Here is a 16,481-nt window from a genome sequence, read left to right on the forward strand (position 1 = left end):
CCTGTACTCGTGTTAGTGGTGTGAGAGTCTGTGTGCACATGTGTTCAATCAAGTCTATAAAGCGATAACTTAAAGAAAATCCCATCAGAGCATTTCTGGTCGGCTGTTCTGAAGGATTTACTGATTGTGGCCCACACACTTCAGTTCCCCCAACAAGCACTGTGATCGCTAGAAAATGTGCTGGCTTTGACTTTTCTCCACATGAGTAAAATTCAATTCAGTTTCTGAACTTGTGTCAGTACTATGTTGTGGATGTTTTGAAAGAGATTTTTGACACGCTGCGATTTGTCTCGTTATTGCTTGCATATGCGATTGTGTGTGTTTATTCAACAGCTTGCAGATTGTTTGCATGTCTACTTTTGTGTCTTGCAGATGCGAGCTTTTTGGCCGTCAGTGATTTTTGATGGTGTTTCATTGTGTAAGTTGTTCCACTTTAGTTTACAGCTTTACCCATGATGGAAACCCCCGAGGGTCATCGCAGCCTATTAAAGTGAATATATTCTCCTCCTTTAATCATGGTGAAGTGAAACCTTGCTTGCATGTGTTCCACTCAGCAGCGACAGTCTCTTTGGGGAGAGTTTTAAACAGGGTTATAGACAATTATTACTTCTATTTTCCTTTTTTTTTTTTTTTACCAAGTAGAGGGTGGGTGAACTGATTATCTACAATGTGTGTTTACCCCAAGATAAAGCTTTTTGTTTTCTTTCTCATGGGTCTCTCTGTTCTGGGTCAGGAAAATAAACAACTAGATACTTTGTTTTGGCATCAGACATCATTTGGAGATCTTCAGCTGATTTCTTCATGAGATCAAAAGCAAAAAGCACCCCTGGTTTGAATTTTGCTTCTATTCTCTTTGAACTCATTTCCTTGTGCACCTCTGAACCACTTTTCAGCCCTGCTGTTGTCTTTAGAGTTCTTCCTTGTATACTAACCACTTGCAGAAGCACATCTGGACTATTGCAGTGAACGTTCATGTCAAGCTGACCCAACTTTCATGTTTAGGATCATCAGTGATAATAAGAGCCAGGCCCCAGCAGCACATCAGGTCAGGTGCAGGGCCAGGTGGTCCTCAGTTCCCTGGGGTTGGACTGTCAGTGCTAATTTCAACTGAAAACTCCTCAGTGAGAAGAATCTGCAGAACTGTTGTTGCATGCCATTGCACTCGTTCAAAGTGCATTGAAAAGTTTAGTGTGATTTGCCAGATTTGGCTTTTTGCAATTTCGTCCCGGACGGAAATTCAGGTCACATTTTAAACACAGTGGAGAAGATCCAGCATACATCAGAGATGCAGAAACGCAAGTGAAAATGTGACTTCCAGGGAGCGATCTAAAAGTAGCAGAAGTGCTCGAAGCACTGCAGACTGTAGTCTTTATTACAAAGAGTCAAGTGTTCTTTAAGTTATGCTGGGAGTACCACAGAAAACCGTACCTTTAGCTTTACCAGATTTACTCCTCACAGGGTAGTCGGGTAGCTGGAGCCTCTCCCAGTTGTCGTTGGGTGAGAGGCGGGGTACACCCTGGCAGGTCGCCAGTCCATCACAGGCGTAACACAAACAGACAGACATCTACAGCTACTTTAGAATCAGACAAAGACACATGCATGTTAGTGCTTAGCTCTACACCACAGTGCCACCCTGATTAGTGATGTTACAGTAATACAGGCATACATGCAGTTGGTTATTCTATATGGTCCATTAGTAGTGACAATGTCTTTAGCAACGTCCTTGTGTTTCCTAGTTAAGACCAATAATAAAAACTAATAATAATAATTAAAAAAAACCCATCTATTTATATTGCAATGGTTTTTAACTGGAATGATAAGTAATAACTGGGACTTCAGCAACACAGAGTCATCAGGACACCTAAGTAGTCTATTTTGCGTGATATGCCTCCATAGCGTTTCTCTTGGTCGCTTAGCAGCTTATCATTTACTGTAATTTTCTTCGTGCTTTTTAAAGACATATTGAGGTTTCTCCCTTGTAGCATAGCAATTTGATATCATGCATCTCTAACGTACCGACCGTGACCCAGTAGATGAAAGAAATCCTTATGTTTAAATAATTAATAAAGGTCTAGACTAATTGTTTGGCATTCATCGGACAACCATTGTTTCCCTGCTATAGGCTGCATGAATTAGACTGCCTGAATAGGAGATTACATCAACTTTTTTTGCTTGACAGCAATGTTGCCTCTTTGTCTTTATAGATTAAAAGATCTCATAAAGGATGTATGTTTCCATTTGGGCTCCTAATTTTGTTGTAAAGTAAAGTTTGTAAAATTTCTTGATTTATTACTATTATTGTTTTGTTTCAGACTCTCTGGCTTGTCTGAAAGTGTGTGAGTGTGTGCCCATGTATTAATCTCCTTTATTGATTGAAGTCCTAATTAATGTATAAAGCAGCCAATAAGGATTAGTTGAACAAACAGCTTAAAAGAAAACACAACAAAGAGCCTCTTGTTATTGCTAAATGGTGAGTTTTTGTTATTTGTACATTTTAGATAGGGTGTCTACAGTTGGAAGGAAAACATATTTAATTTTTAATTTTACTCGTGCACCCACTTCATATGTGCACAGCTGGCAGTGATCGTGTATGCTCATTTCACTTCTTCGCTTGTGTTTTCCAAATTGCTTCAGGGACTCGATCTACAAATCATCTGGTGACAGCACCACTTAGATACAGTATATCTGAGGTGGCTCTGTTTGTCCTGTCCTTATGTCGCTGGCTGATCCTCTGCTGCTCGGGGATGATTCTCAATACAGAGAAACAGATCAGCCTTGTGGTCCTTGTCACAGCAACAGACATGCTGTACAGGTGGCAATAACTGCCATATTTCTAGACATCAGACAGATATGCTGAGTTTTATTTAACAGCTGCTGATGTGGTACACTTCTCCTAATTTGTACATCTTAATAATGCACACTGCAAACTCATTACTGTTCCTCTGTATTAAAGGGTTCGCCACATAATTCAAATAATCCCCAGGCTGTGGTGCTCACAGAAACTGTATCACTCTGCAGAAGAAAAATTCCATCTATGATTTCTGAAAAGAGACATTCTGCCGAGGCTTTCAAATGATTTTTTTGATGCTTGCCACAAGGCAAGTGCCATCTGGTTCCATTATATCCAAGTGAAAGCAGACATCTCTACAGCTGATAACCACAAAACTTGGCAACTCGTGCCTGGACAGCCCATATGGAAAAGAAATAGTAAAAACATATATGATTTACTCATGAAAATGGCCACTTTCTCATTACTTTCATGTATTTTTTTTACTAAGTATACAAAACATACAAGTTTCATTGTATAATTTTTCAAGGGATCTTATATGTGTTTTCACTCTTGTATGCTTTTCATACAAGTTTCATACAAGACAGATAAAAACAAAACAAAGATTTATATATATCTTTTCCATATGGGAGTGCATAAATAGCACTGCAGGCCAGAGAAACATAAAAATAAAATAAAAATAATAATGGTAATTTGGTTTGGGGGTGAACTGTTAAAACTAGGTCTTGACTCTCTGCCAGCAGTCGTTACAGCTTTTAGGCTCATCTGTATGTGTGCACTCTGGTGTGTCTGACAGACTGTTTCAATCAAGATTTCGGTGTAAAAATGGACTTTAGTGCCCCAGATGTCCCAAATGTTATTTGTTACAGTGTGAAAATGTGTTATTTTGTATGAAGCTTGTTAATTCCTCATTTAGTTGCAGAGAACTTCAGGCAGAAATACATGCTAATCCCTGTTTAAACAGGATTAGTGTTTCTCCAAGTCTGATAATGGGAATGTTGCAAGTGGCATCCTTAATTTGGATCCAATGGGAATCTGCAGTGGCTGTCGTTTTTAAAAGCCTGTGAAATGCAAAATTCACAACAACCTATTTGAGTTTAGCCAACAAATAATGTTTAATATATATGATAATTTAGTCTGACATGTTAATCTTGCATTATGTTTTTATCATCCAGCCGATGATGCTGGACCAGCTGTTCATGTTAAAGCACAAACTCCTGTGCAAAGCCGGGAGCTTGAACCTGTGCAACTGATTCTCTTGGAGTTAATATGGAAAAAACCCCAAAAACATCAGAGACCCTTTCACAACATTATTCCAAGCACATAGTGATAGAAATCATCAGTAAATTACAAGGTCTGCAAATACATAACGGTGGTGTGATCACAATTTTGTTGTTACTCCGAGTCGGTGAGATGGATATTTTATAGCAGCAAAAGCAGAGCGACATGTACGCAGAGATTCGATTTAAGTTGTTAAGTTTATAGAAGTGAAAGAAAAGTCGTCTGAAACACTAAAACATAAATTTCAGATGCTTACAGCAGTGTACCCCTCTATCCCCATGCTCACAATGGAGCATCAGCCTCACCTGGCACAGCGCTGCACTGATCATCCACCTCATGTTTACAGATTTTAAATAATCGCTTTCTTTTTCATTGTTTTGTCAATACTTCAGAGGTTTGTGTGTAATTTGTTGTGATTTGGAAACTAAATTAAAAAAGAAAAGACTACCACGTTTGAAAGCTCATAATCAAAACGTGTGTGTGTGTGTGTGTGTGTGTGTGTGTGTGTGTGTGTGTGTGTGTGTGTGTGTGTGTGTGTGTGTGTGTGTGTGTGTGTGTCTGTCTTCTGGCTGATGCTGAAATCTGTGATTTTTAAAAAAATATTTTTTAAACTTAGTAAAATGTTATTTGATTAATGTGGCACATTACAACGAGACAAGAAGCTTGCTGACATAATTTCTCTAGTAAATACACTGCTACTAATTCTGGGTCAGTTGGTCGGCCACTCTTTTTGTCTGCTCTTATTATCCACATCTTCATTTTCTCTCCCTCTGCGTGGAAATCCGTGTTCAACAACAGGAAAGAGACCTTTTTAATATAGTCACGATCGTAGTGCAGAATCTCAGAACAGTTAACAAAAGCATCACAACGAAACAGCCTTTAAGGTGTGTGTGTTTGTGTCTGTGCACGCCTGTGTGTATGCATGTGTGCCTCTCTGTGTGGGTACAGTGTTTGCTGAAGGAAAATGTGGGATCACTGAAAAATCTCATTTAGTGTTTGCTTTGTTTTGCCCCCAGGCTCTGAGTCATGTAGGACCACAGTTGAGGTTCGGGGAAATTAAACCAGAAAGATCTGTTGTTAGACACTTTGAAAAAAAATGGATTCATTTTGTTCTTCTCAAATAACAAATCCAAACAAATTTGCAGTTTTCTGAAACAGTGGGCATGTGTAAGTACGTGTATATTGATCTGCTTGTCTGAATGCCTGAAAAGTGAAGCAAATCCACTTTCTCTATTGGCCAGGAGAGGGTGAATCACCTGGCTTTGAAAAAGAAGTCCAGATTTATAGAAATGTATAGAAGAAGGGAAAACATCCCCTTCTAACTTGGTTTATGACCTCAGTGAACACTTCCCTCACGAGTTTATGGTCTCAGTTGGGAGTTTCAGTTCCTGTTACAGGAAATAGACAATAAAGCAAGCTATGATGGAGGGCTGCCTTGTAATTGATAAGTCATAAGGTGTTAGCCTGCCTTGTCCCTGGTTTTTCCATTAGAGCCCACTCTTGCTTGTCAAGTCTGGTTTCAAAATGATGGGAACATCTAAAATGCCAAATCCAAGGCTTCAAAATGACGTTTTTATATACAGTCTGTCATAAAATTGTACAATATTTCTGTTTCTGCGCTGCCAGAAATCAAAATATTGCAAACTAACAAGAAAATATATTTCAGTTCAGGATTTCATCAACAGTCTGTCCTTAGTTTTCACTTGAAGCTGCTGCAGATAGAATAGTTTTTGACAGTAGCGTGAAATATCTGCAGTCAGCACCTCTGAAAATTGAAGGGAAATTGATTTGCGCCTGCATGAGTGGGGTGCTGTTTTGGGATGATGGATATCAGCTTGGTTCAATATGGCAAAGGGAAAAATTATAGAACAACAGATGAGAGAATTACCTGACTCACCAACAGAGGCTCTGTAGCGGTATGGATCATGTTTTGTGGAAATTGCCTTTCTTTCCCCGAGATACTTTGGAAACCACTAACGCTGAACAAGAAGGCCACTTGACAACAACTAGATCAGAGACTTTGGCAGAATGATTCAGGCCTGAGTGATGAGTATCCTTGCCTACGCAGCCAGTCTGAGTCACTGCAGACGCACACAGCGCTGTGCCCGGTTGTGTCCTTCTGCAACTGTTCTGCTGTGCCAGTAACGTGTACGCACAGTTAACGGTGCCTACTGATTTTTACCGGAATCCACACGTCTTTTCATTTCTCTCGCCCCTCGTGAGCAAACGTACAACAATAACACCATTACATCTGTGCATATATATTCCCGGCTCATTTCTGTAAGCGTGAAGCTAATTGTTGGTAATTTGCATTTTAAATATCTAACTTAATGCAGATTTGCCTCAAGAGAAAAATTAAGCATGTATGTATTTTTTCATAACAAGGGGATCACTACAACTGCAATCCTGTTCCAACAGAGCTGAATAGATGGGAGTGTCTGATCCATTATAGCTCCTGGTGGTATTCCCCTATTGTGGGGGCTGAATTACAGTACACTGTAGGTCCTTTTATTATTTCCTTGTACAGCGAGCTGAACTCATTCCTCGTGTCCATGTTTCGCTTGTGTCAAATTTTCTTCCAGTTCTCAATCAGTTTCCCCTTGAAGTAGCTTACAGAGCATGCAGCATACCAAGAGCTTATCATATCCTCAAGTCATATTGTAGTGGAGAGAGTGGACCCCAAAAGTAGACTCAGATGATGGAAGTGATTAACAGAAAACAACTCTCCAATAACCAGCGAACATAGGAACAATGTTTATAAAGCCAAACCAGGGAAACTGGGAGATATTTGAGGAGGAGTCCTACAGATGATAAAAAAAACAATTGATAGTCCAAAGTCAAAAACGCAGGGTCAGACCCAGGACCATGATATCTTATGTTTCTGAGTCAGGACGTCCATTAAATCATGCCAGAAAAAGAGTTTGTATTTGTAAACTTAAAGAGTGGAAAGCATGGAGGTCTGGATGTTAGCGCTGTTGACTCACAGCAAGAAGGTCCGAGGTTTGAATCCACCATTTGCCTGGGGCTTTTCTGTGTGTCGTTGGCATGTTCTCCCCGTGACTGTGTAGGTACTCTGACTTTCTCCCACAATCCAAAGACATGCAGTTAGTGGGGTTTGGTTAACTGCTCAATCTAAACTTCGCATAGGTGTGAATGTGTTGGGGACGGGCTGGCACCCGATCCAGGATCCTATTTGTATACATCTCTGTAGGTATATATGTATGGGCCAAAAGGGGAGCTGGGATAGGCCCCTCCCCCACCCCGCAACCCTTAACTGGATGGACAGTTGGAACTTAAGGAGTGTTATTATAATGCACAGACATGCACTTATGTACACACAGGTGAAACCTTAAATTTCTTCACACTCACACAACTGTAAAGTTGTCCAAAGACTGATTGGCTGAACGTTCACCTCCTGCTGCTCCTATTAGTCGTATTATTTCGCCCTCATTGCTAGGTGAAAGCTTTTATATTGCTCCCATACACAGGCTGCTGCATTACTCTGTCTGTGTGCAGGCTTTAAGAGCTCCTCCCATTACCTTTTTACCCCACCCACTCAATGCTCAAGCTTTAACCGACATTGAATAACCCCACTGCTGAGACTGCTCCTTGGTGTATGCACCAACATATGCCAACAACACGACACTGATCTATAGTGCACGGAAACATTTTCGCTCAGATGGACCCACTAGCAGGCACAACATGTGAGCTGATGCAAATGGATGTATAGACACACGCACATGTATGTATAGGGCACACGTGAGCATATTTCCACATAAAAACAGAATTAGCCTCTTTTTTCTGCAATAACGGGCATCGGTACGTTTTCCAATTGAGCTCCACAGTAGTAGACAATATTAGAAAGAAAAAATGAATTATTAATTTGTGTTAGAGCTGCAGCCTTAAGGACACTACATAACAGTAACATGGAGATCTGTGGTCACACATGTTGGTTGGTTTGTTCCTTTTCTGGGACAAAAGTATTAGAAGTTACAAATATTACTGTTTATTTCATAAAGGGTTTAATAAGGCTGTGGTTTAAGATATTAGTTCTCCAGTGGAGTAGTTTTTCACTCATTTTCAGTCTCGTCCTCCTACCTGACCATTTTCCTTTTTTTTAATGTTAAACAACACGACACTGACCTATAAAAAGGGAACCTAATTCTTGGGGTGAACCATCTGTGGTTTGGGGCTGCATTTCAGCCAGTGGTGTTGGGGATCTTGTCAAAATTGATGGACTTACAATGCAGAAAAGTATCACCTGGAAGGCACATTGATCCCAAACACGCTGCCCTGCAGTGAAAGCATACTTGGATAGAAAAACACACAAAGGATTACGATCGGTCATGGATTGACCTCCTCAGAACCTCAGCAATATTGAACCAGTGTGGGGTCATCTGGTCAGAGATCAGAAAAAAAGGCAGAAAAATCCAAAGACGAGCTTTGAATGTCCTGCAAGAGGCCTGGAGAACTATTCCTGAAGACTGTTTAAGACAAGAGAGGTTGTGTAAGAGAGCTCAAGCTCTGGTGATAAATGAAGACTTTTAAGCTTGTTATACTGTATATGTACTGTATGTTTGCACATGTTTCAATGTCCCATTTTTCTAATCTAAAGAAATGAGATTGGCTCAAGATTTCTGCACACAGCTGAACAAACTTGTGTTCAGTTAGTCCCATAAAAGTGTGACATTTTCCTTCATTTATTGATTTGGTTCAGGAAATTTTCATCTTTAAAATGAAGTCTTTTAATCTATCATTGCTCTCTTTGTGACAAGGAACCAGTTAAAATAGGCAACACAGTAAGTCCACACTGCGTGGTAATTATTTAAAGCGGTTTCTATTTAATCTCCACTGACATAATTAGCGCATATTAGTACTTTGCTTGCTTGTAAATGTGCATGTCACACACAAAGCTTATATAGTATCATACATTTTCATTTACTCTTCCTACTTGTATTTATTTATTCATATTTCAGTGTAGAAAAAAATAACTAACAGGACTTGGCCCAGTTACTCTTCATGGTGAAGCTAAGTCGGCAAAGATGAATCGAGTTGTTGGACAGATGGCGAGAACGCAAGAAAAAAACGATTCAGTTCCAGCTGTGACAAAAACAAAACAAAGGAGCACATACAGTACAGTATCTATCCCTATGTTCTGTTTTTTACATTTTCTACTTTGGCTTCACCGTTGAACATGTGATCGATAGTGACGCATGCAGTCAGAAGAAACGTGTAGCGAGTTAATGTTTAAAAGATGGTGGCACGTAAGTGGGAGGTGAAAGGAAAGTGAGAGGACAGCAACGATGTTGGTTTGTGTCAGAGGAGGAGGACTCATGGCAACAATGTGATTATACAGTATGCTTTTAAATGACTCACAACGCTGCATATTTTTAGTTTACATAGTTCAAACCGATCTTTTTCTCTACTGGCAAAACACTTTATTTATATATATGCATGTTTCTGTAATTACTTTGCTTCATCTAAATGTGTTTTAAATAAAATGTCTTATTTTTTGTTCTAATTTAATCTAGAATTAAATAACTGAGTAACAGAGAGGTGGAAACAAGGTCTGATCAATTTACTACATGGGACACAGCGGTGTCACCGCACCCCTGTATGTCTGTATGGGGGTGTGTTCTCTCTGGTACTCAGACTTCAGAGACAGGCATTTTAGGTTAACTGGTGATTGTAACTTGACTTTACAGTACTGCACAAAGTCTTGAGGTACCCCTTGTTTCATTATATTTTCTTTCCAGGGTTTTAAGACTTTTCAAAAGTGGTATTGAGCAATAGTTTTTTCCTTTTGGCGTTGGCTGCTTTTTCATTCATTTTCAGTCCATTCTTTATACCTGACATTTTCAGAGGTTTATTGTTTTGTTTGTTAAGAAACTTCTCGATGATCTCTGAGAGATCTGAGAGATGAACCAGTCTACACAAAACAACCAACTTTGCAAATAAACTATTATAATTCTTGCATCTTGAGGCACTTGCTCTATGACAAAAACACAATGTATTTCCATTTTGTTGAATTTACAGCAAATGCCAAAGATAACACAGTTTGAGAGTTTGATTTCCTAACACTTAGCAAATCAACTTGCACACAACTTGGCATATCTCAGCACAGTATGCAATTTCTCCCATAGTCTGGCAGATATATTGACTATCGATTCTTTTTACAAGGGCTATTTATTTATTTGCCCATGAGAAAGTTTGCTAATAATGATGGAGCTAATAGAAGCAGTCAACAGAAAAAAAAATTATGGCGCTGTTTTAACAGCACCCTCTTCCATCTGCGAGCAAATGCACCCTCCTCAGAGTGTGCCCAAATGCAGCGATTAATTTACTCAAACTCATAACAGAAAGAAAGAAAGGAAGTAGCCTATGTTCAGAAAGTGTTCGGATAGTGGACACATACATGCCCATGCAAGGTAGTCATGTTTGAGCACAAGTGGCACACCGCTTCGGTTGCATCCTTGGGTTTACATCTTTCATCCAGTTTAAAGCCAAAGAAATCCCAAATTGACAACATTATTTTTTTGGGGGCAATTAGTTCATCCATATCTGGATCAGTCCGTGCATGATTACATTGCTCTGCCCATCATTTATTGGACTTAAGATTGTTGGTTGGAAAGTTTTTACATATCGCCCAACCCTAGTCTCCCATGGAAATTTGAAAAAAATCAGGCAAAGACCTGACACAGGACCTGAGAAATACATTAGGCCCTCAAGATCTCCACCTACTGTTCACTGAAGCCTCATCAGAAATGGTCTCAGTGGCTGCCAAGAAACTATTCTTAATCAGGGAAACAGGGAGAAAAAGTTGATGTACACCAAATTACAGAAGATTTTTGTTCAAATTAATGAAAGTATGTATGAAGGAGCCATCTACAGCCTGGTGGAGGCTCTGTCATCGACTGGGGCTGCTAATCAGCCAGTGGTGTTGGAGATCTTTTCAAATTTTGTGTAATTTGGACACAGAAAACCAGTATGATATCCACATCCCATACTGTCTAAAAAGCATCTGATTGGAAACAGCTTCATTCTTCACTATGACAATTATCGCAAACACACCGCTAATGATGTGAAAGCATACCTGGATAGAAAAACACACAGTGGAACCCTATCAGTCATGGATTGGCCTCCCCAGAGTCCAGACCTCAGTGTCATTGAAGCAGAGTGGGATCATCTTGACTGAGGGCGGAACAAAAGGCAGCCAACAACCAAAGACGAGCTTTGAATGTCCTTCAAATGCTTGGAGAACTACTCCTGAAGACAAGAATAATGGAATAAATAAAGAATAAAGGTGGTCATATCAAATATTACACTGTATTTTCATATATGTTTCTCACATTTTAGTAAATCACTGCACCTTTCCCCCCATTTTTCTAAAAATATATAAGGAAGAGTGACTCAAGACATTTGCACAATACTGTAGGTGTGAGTTGGTTTGTCTCTCACTGTGTTTATCCCTGTGAGAGACTGGTGTCTTGACCAGGGTATAGCCTAGCTTTTTTCCGTAACCCTGAACTGGACAAGCTGTAAAAAAAAATGTACAAATGGAGATGAATGTGAAGGTCAGGGCATATGTGAGAATATGTGGAAAAATGACATGCAAAGGAGTTGATCTGAGTGCTGCAATATCTACAGATACAAGTACAAGAAACTAAAGCACTTAAACAGGGATGTCTCCATTAAGCGATGCCACAGACAAACAACGTATGCTGCCAGAATTAGTGTGATTACTGTAACATTGTAACCTACTTTATCCGGAGCTCAGGTGGCCTTTAGGCATGCATCCAGTGCCTCGTCGTCGTCCCCCCTCTCTCTCTGACACTCTCTTTCTGTCTCTCTTTCTCACAGACTGTTTTACACTCGATGGAGAAGTGTGTCAGCCAGTCTCTTGTGGCTCATTACTGTTTCTGCATATCACGAGAAGCAATTTGATTTTAATTTGCAATAGGGTTGCAAATGTGAAACTAATCTATTTAAAAGATCCATCCACAATATCATCAAACCAATGGTAGACCTGAAATTATTTTGTTAGACATCATCTAATAACAAGAGCAGATAGGCTGCCTCGTGATGCACTTTTTAAAATCAGTTGTACCTCAAAATAAAGTGTACAGTGTTTATTGATTTGGGTTTTAAAAGTGTTTCATGCACATGAATAAATAAAGAGAAAAAGGTGCAAACATTTCAACTAATATGAATTCGTAAAGTTTTGATAGGAAAGTATGAATTCGTTTTAAAGTGCTTTCCACCTGTTTTCAATATTTTTCACCAGTGGGCATCTTCCTGTAAGTACCAGCGGCTCAGAAAGGCAGTAGTTGCACCTTTGCTGAAGGATATCGGTGTTTTCACTGTAAATAAAAGTCCACATATATGCAGGCATATGTTGAACTGAAGAGCCAGATGTTCACAGTTATTTTCACACCGTGTATTTCAACACCAAAACTAGTTGGTTAGGTTTAGGAAGCGAAGTTAACTGGCATAGAGATTTTATATGCGCCTCTTCTCATAGACGTCTCCTACATCATCTGGGAAGCTTTCTGTTTGTCATTATGACAAATGATAACTGCCTACTCCACCCGCTGCAGCAGGGCATATTTATCGGTCGTTTACTTTCAAATTCAGGGAAATTTCCTGTCTGCCAGCTTTTATCTGCTATTTCGTCTAAAATAAATGAGTCCAGTCGTAGTAATAAATACAACCTGACTGGTGACAAACTTAGACACTGCCTCAGTCAACAGACATCTTAGTCATTATTATCATGACGGGATTAAAGCACAAGCAACACTGACACTAAAGTCTTTTGTCACATTTAGATCATTCCCAATGCTTCCGGGCCAATTACACTCCGCTGTCTAGTAAAAACAAACTAATGTTAAAAATGCAGAGTTGAAATACAACCTATTTTTTCTTTCTTTTTTCCCGATTGCAGATCCTTTCACTACTATACTGGGAGAGGTAATCAGTGACAGATCTGTGATGAGGACTGCTGGCTTGCAGGAGAGAAACAGAGAGAGGCTGTTTTTGGCAGAAGAAGAGAGAGGATAATATTGCCTATAGTGCCGGGGGTATTAGAGAAAGTCATTACTGTCCATCATCAGGCAAATGAAGACATGTTTAAGCGGAGATGAATAGGCTCATTGTTGGGAAGGCTTGATAGATCTGTTGGGAAAAGTGACTGTGGGGGGGCAGGTTTCATATTTCAATAAATATTTGATGGGAAAGGATGGCTGTATTGGTTTGCATTAGCATGTGCGTGTTTGGTGGTGGTGGCTTGGTTATTTACGTCTGGCTGTAAATGGTTTCATAACTATGAAGAACCATTTGAAAGAAGCTTTTGACGTGGGGGAAATCACTTTCTTACTTCATCTATGGAGCATAGAGAGCAATCGTATTTTCTTCCTCTTTCAAACCTCCTCTCTGTCTCATCTAATATCATCATCACCGTCATTCCTTTATCCATCATGTAATTAAAGCCTCAGAAAGCTGAATGAGAGGACATATTGTGTCAGCTCACCAGGCCGCCTGACCTGATCTGAGAAGTTATGTGTTTTACTGGAGAAATACAAAAATTCTACAAAACATGCAGATTATTTTTTTTGTGCTTATTTTATATTCCCTGAGGTAAATTCAAGTAAGTTTGCAGCTTTGCTGTTATTTAGGAAAGTCAAAGTTTTATTCTGGAAACCTACTCTTTGTTTTAGGACGTTCAAATCATTTTGCACAATAGCTAGTGTACATGCAGTAGGGTGTTTATCTCATATCTCAGAACCAACCTATAGGATGTACTGGAGGCAGGAGTTTTGTCACAGGTATAATGGTAAATGTTATAGTAGAGATTTGTTAAGAGTCAAGTAGAAACGGATCATTTATCCATTCATTATTTTCCACTTATCCCAAGTCGAGTCACAGTGGCAGCCACATGTCCTTTCCCTCAGCCACATTTTCTAGATCCTCCTGCAGGATCCTGTAGACTTTATTCTTTTGGTCATTGCCCAGATTAACGTTCGGACATAGATGAACTGGTACATCGGAAGCTTTCCCTTCAGTTCAGTTGTCTCTTAACCACAACAGTCTGGTACACTGCCCGCAATACTGCTGACACTGCACCAACTGGTCCACCCCACACTACACCTTCCCGTTAATCTTGTTGTGACAGCCTCTGCTCTTGAATCCAGAAGTATTTCACCGAGAACAATGGCCTCAGACTTGGAGGTGTTGACTGTCACCCCAACTGTTCCACAATTAAAACTGGAAACAAGGCTGTCTGGCTGTCGGTCATTGCGTGACTTATATGGTTTGTTTTGTAGTTCAGAGTTTTGTAGTTTTGAGTTTTCTTTAGAGTTTTTCAGGTCAGACTATCAGACATTATATACTGCAGTGTTTTAGGATGGCTCCACATTACAAACATAGCCCATCATCATTACATTTGCTGCACAAATGCTCTGTCTAAATGAATTGGTGGCTTCTTTATTAGTCATCATGGAGGGCAGTTTTTTGCTTTGCTAGTTCTTTGTTGGTAGATGTATGCTCTGTTTTGGCTCAAACAAAGCTTTTCTCTTTAGACCTTAAATAGAGTGCACCTGCATTATCATCGCTCATGGTCGTGGCCAGGAAACAGAGGCATCATCATTAATCGTCAGCAGGGGCATCCACTGACTGACTCAGCACCTCTAGTTTCTATGATCTAAATTCAAATATTGCCCTGAATAAAGGCCATAACTTTGGGCTTTTTATAAATATCCTCATTTTTTCTATAACTGGAAGCTACACATTTCTATACATTTTCTAAATTGCTTTCCTGTTCTGGGTCACCGGGAGGGCTAAAGCCTGAGTCTGTGAAGATCAGGTGAAAGACTGCAAAATGCAGCTTCCAGTCATTTACAGAAAAAGTTCTGGTCATATTTACAGTACAGACGCGTACTTAAATACGGTTTTCTGACCATAGTATTAAGAAACTTCAGTGGATGAACTTTGGCTTTGTATGGAAATCATAAACAGGTAAAAGGCGAAGAAGCAGATTCTAACCATATTTCACTATTAAAGGATAATAAAAGTGTAGTAATACAATAAAAACATAATTTATAATAACTTTTTGTTGCTGTTTACAGAGTAAAAGTAGCTCCTGTTACGTGTTGTTCAAGAGCACCTTGTTCTTAATGTCCTTTCTGGATATTTTACAGGTGTCAGAGGATTTGATGCATCATCTAAAACAGATTTTTATACCTGATTTAGTATTCTGATACAAAGGTCTCATCGGTAATGAAAAACTTAAGTAGTTTTGACAGGTGGGCCAAAATGAAAGATGCTGACAGCTGTGAATAATGCACTGCCCAATCCATAAAAATCTGCAAACCTGATGCTGTAGTGAGGCCATGATGTGTTTTAATGTAAACTTGGTTGGATTAAATTTTTTGTTTTTATTTTTTTTTACATAAACTTTCAATGAATAAATAGATAAAATGTTACATTTAGATAAAATCCACTTTATCAGCACTTTTAAGTTCTTGTATGTTGTCTGTATGGACTTGCAGTACAGGTGGTCAGAGACTTCAGTAGGAAAGATAAAAGGGATTAAGGAAGTTTTCGATATTTTCATTGTCCTGTGTGTGTGTGTGTCCTGCTTTAGGGGTTTAAAGAGTTGTGCATGCTTTCATCCCAACTTTTATACAGAGCGTACAGCAGCATGATGAACAGTGGTTCCTTTTTTGGGCTTTCAACTTTTCAGGCTGCAGAACGAACGATAAGAAGTTTTTATATAAAAATGATGACGTAGATTACAATTCCAGGTCAATTATATACTATCCTCTAAAACTACAGTGCTGTAGCAAGTACAAAAGTGCAAGCACAACATATTGTAACAGCTTCCCCCAGGAAAATCATTCACGTGTGTGTTGCCTACAGGCTGATGAATTGGAGCGGCTGTTTTATCCCTGCACCTGCTTAAACCCCAGAAGTCAGTATTAAAAGTGTGCTATGAGTATGTGTGTTGGTTGGTGTGCATTTGCATTATTATGTCCAATGGTGACTTTATCTTGATCACACACTAATCCATGGGGACACCGTGGGGTGAGAAATCTAGGTCCCCGGTGAATATTCAACTTGTATATCTGGATATGGAGGACAACAGTTTGGTTGATTAAGGAATTTAACAGAGGGCAGCTTATGTTCATGACTACCATCACTGCAACTAATTTACTTTAATCTTCTTCACATATTTTACCAATCAGATTTGTCAGCTGGGCACAAACACAGCTTCAAAAAATTTAGATAATGTTGGTAGGTGCCCACTAGATGTTTAGGGTGGAATCATTAGTTCCCATATCAGCCCTAGAAATGTGCAACTTTTACATTTACTCATCTTTGTGCTGTCCCTAAAAGAATAATTAATGCAGAGATTATT

The 16,481-nt window shown here is 39.4% G+C and overlaps 1 protein-coding gene across 3 annotated transcripts in view; it reads left to right on the forward strand.

Moving 5' to 3' along the window:
* Positions 1 to 16,481, forward strand: part of kcnab1a (potassium voltage-gated channel subfamily A regulatory beta subunit 1a) — a 136,079-nt gene that overhangs the window by 84,823 nt on the left and 34,775 nt on the right. The window contains exon 1 of one of the 3 annotated variants that reach the window (XM_026191255.1): positions 2,808 to 2,812. The exons of the other annotated variants lie outside the window; for them this stretch is intronic. The gene's annotated coding sequence lies outside the window, so the exon portion shown is untranslated. Of the gene's footprint in view, positions 1 to 2,807; positions 2,813 to 16,481 lie in introns of those variants that run through there. 3 annotated transcript variants of the gene reach the window in all.

The sequence above is a fragment of the Astatotilapia calliptera genome, chromosome 14 (genome assembly GCF_900246225.1).
Source record: "Astatotilapia calliptera chromosome 14, fAstCal1.2, whole genome shotgun sequence".
Taxonomy (NCBI): Eukaryota; Metazoa; Chordata; class Actinopteri; order Cichliformes; family Cichlidae; genus Astatotilapia; species Astatotilapia calliptera.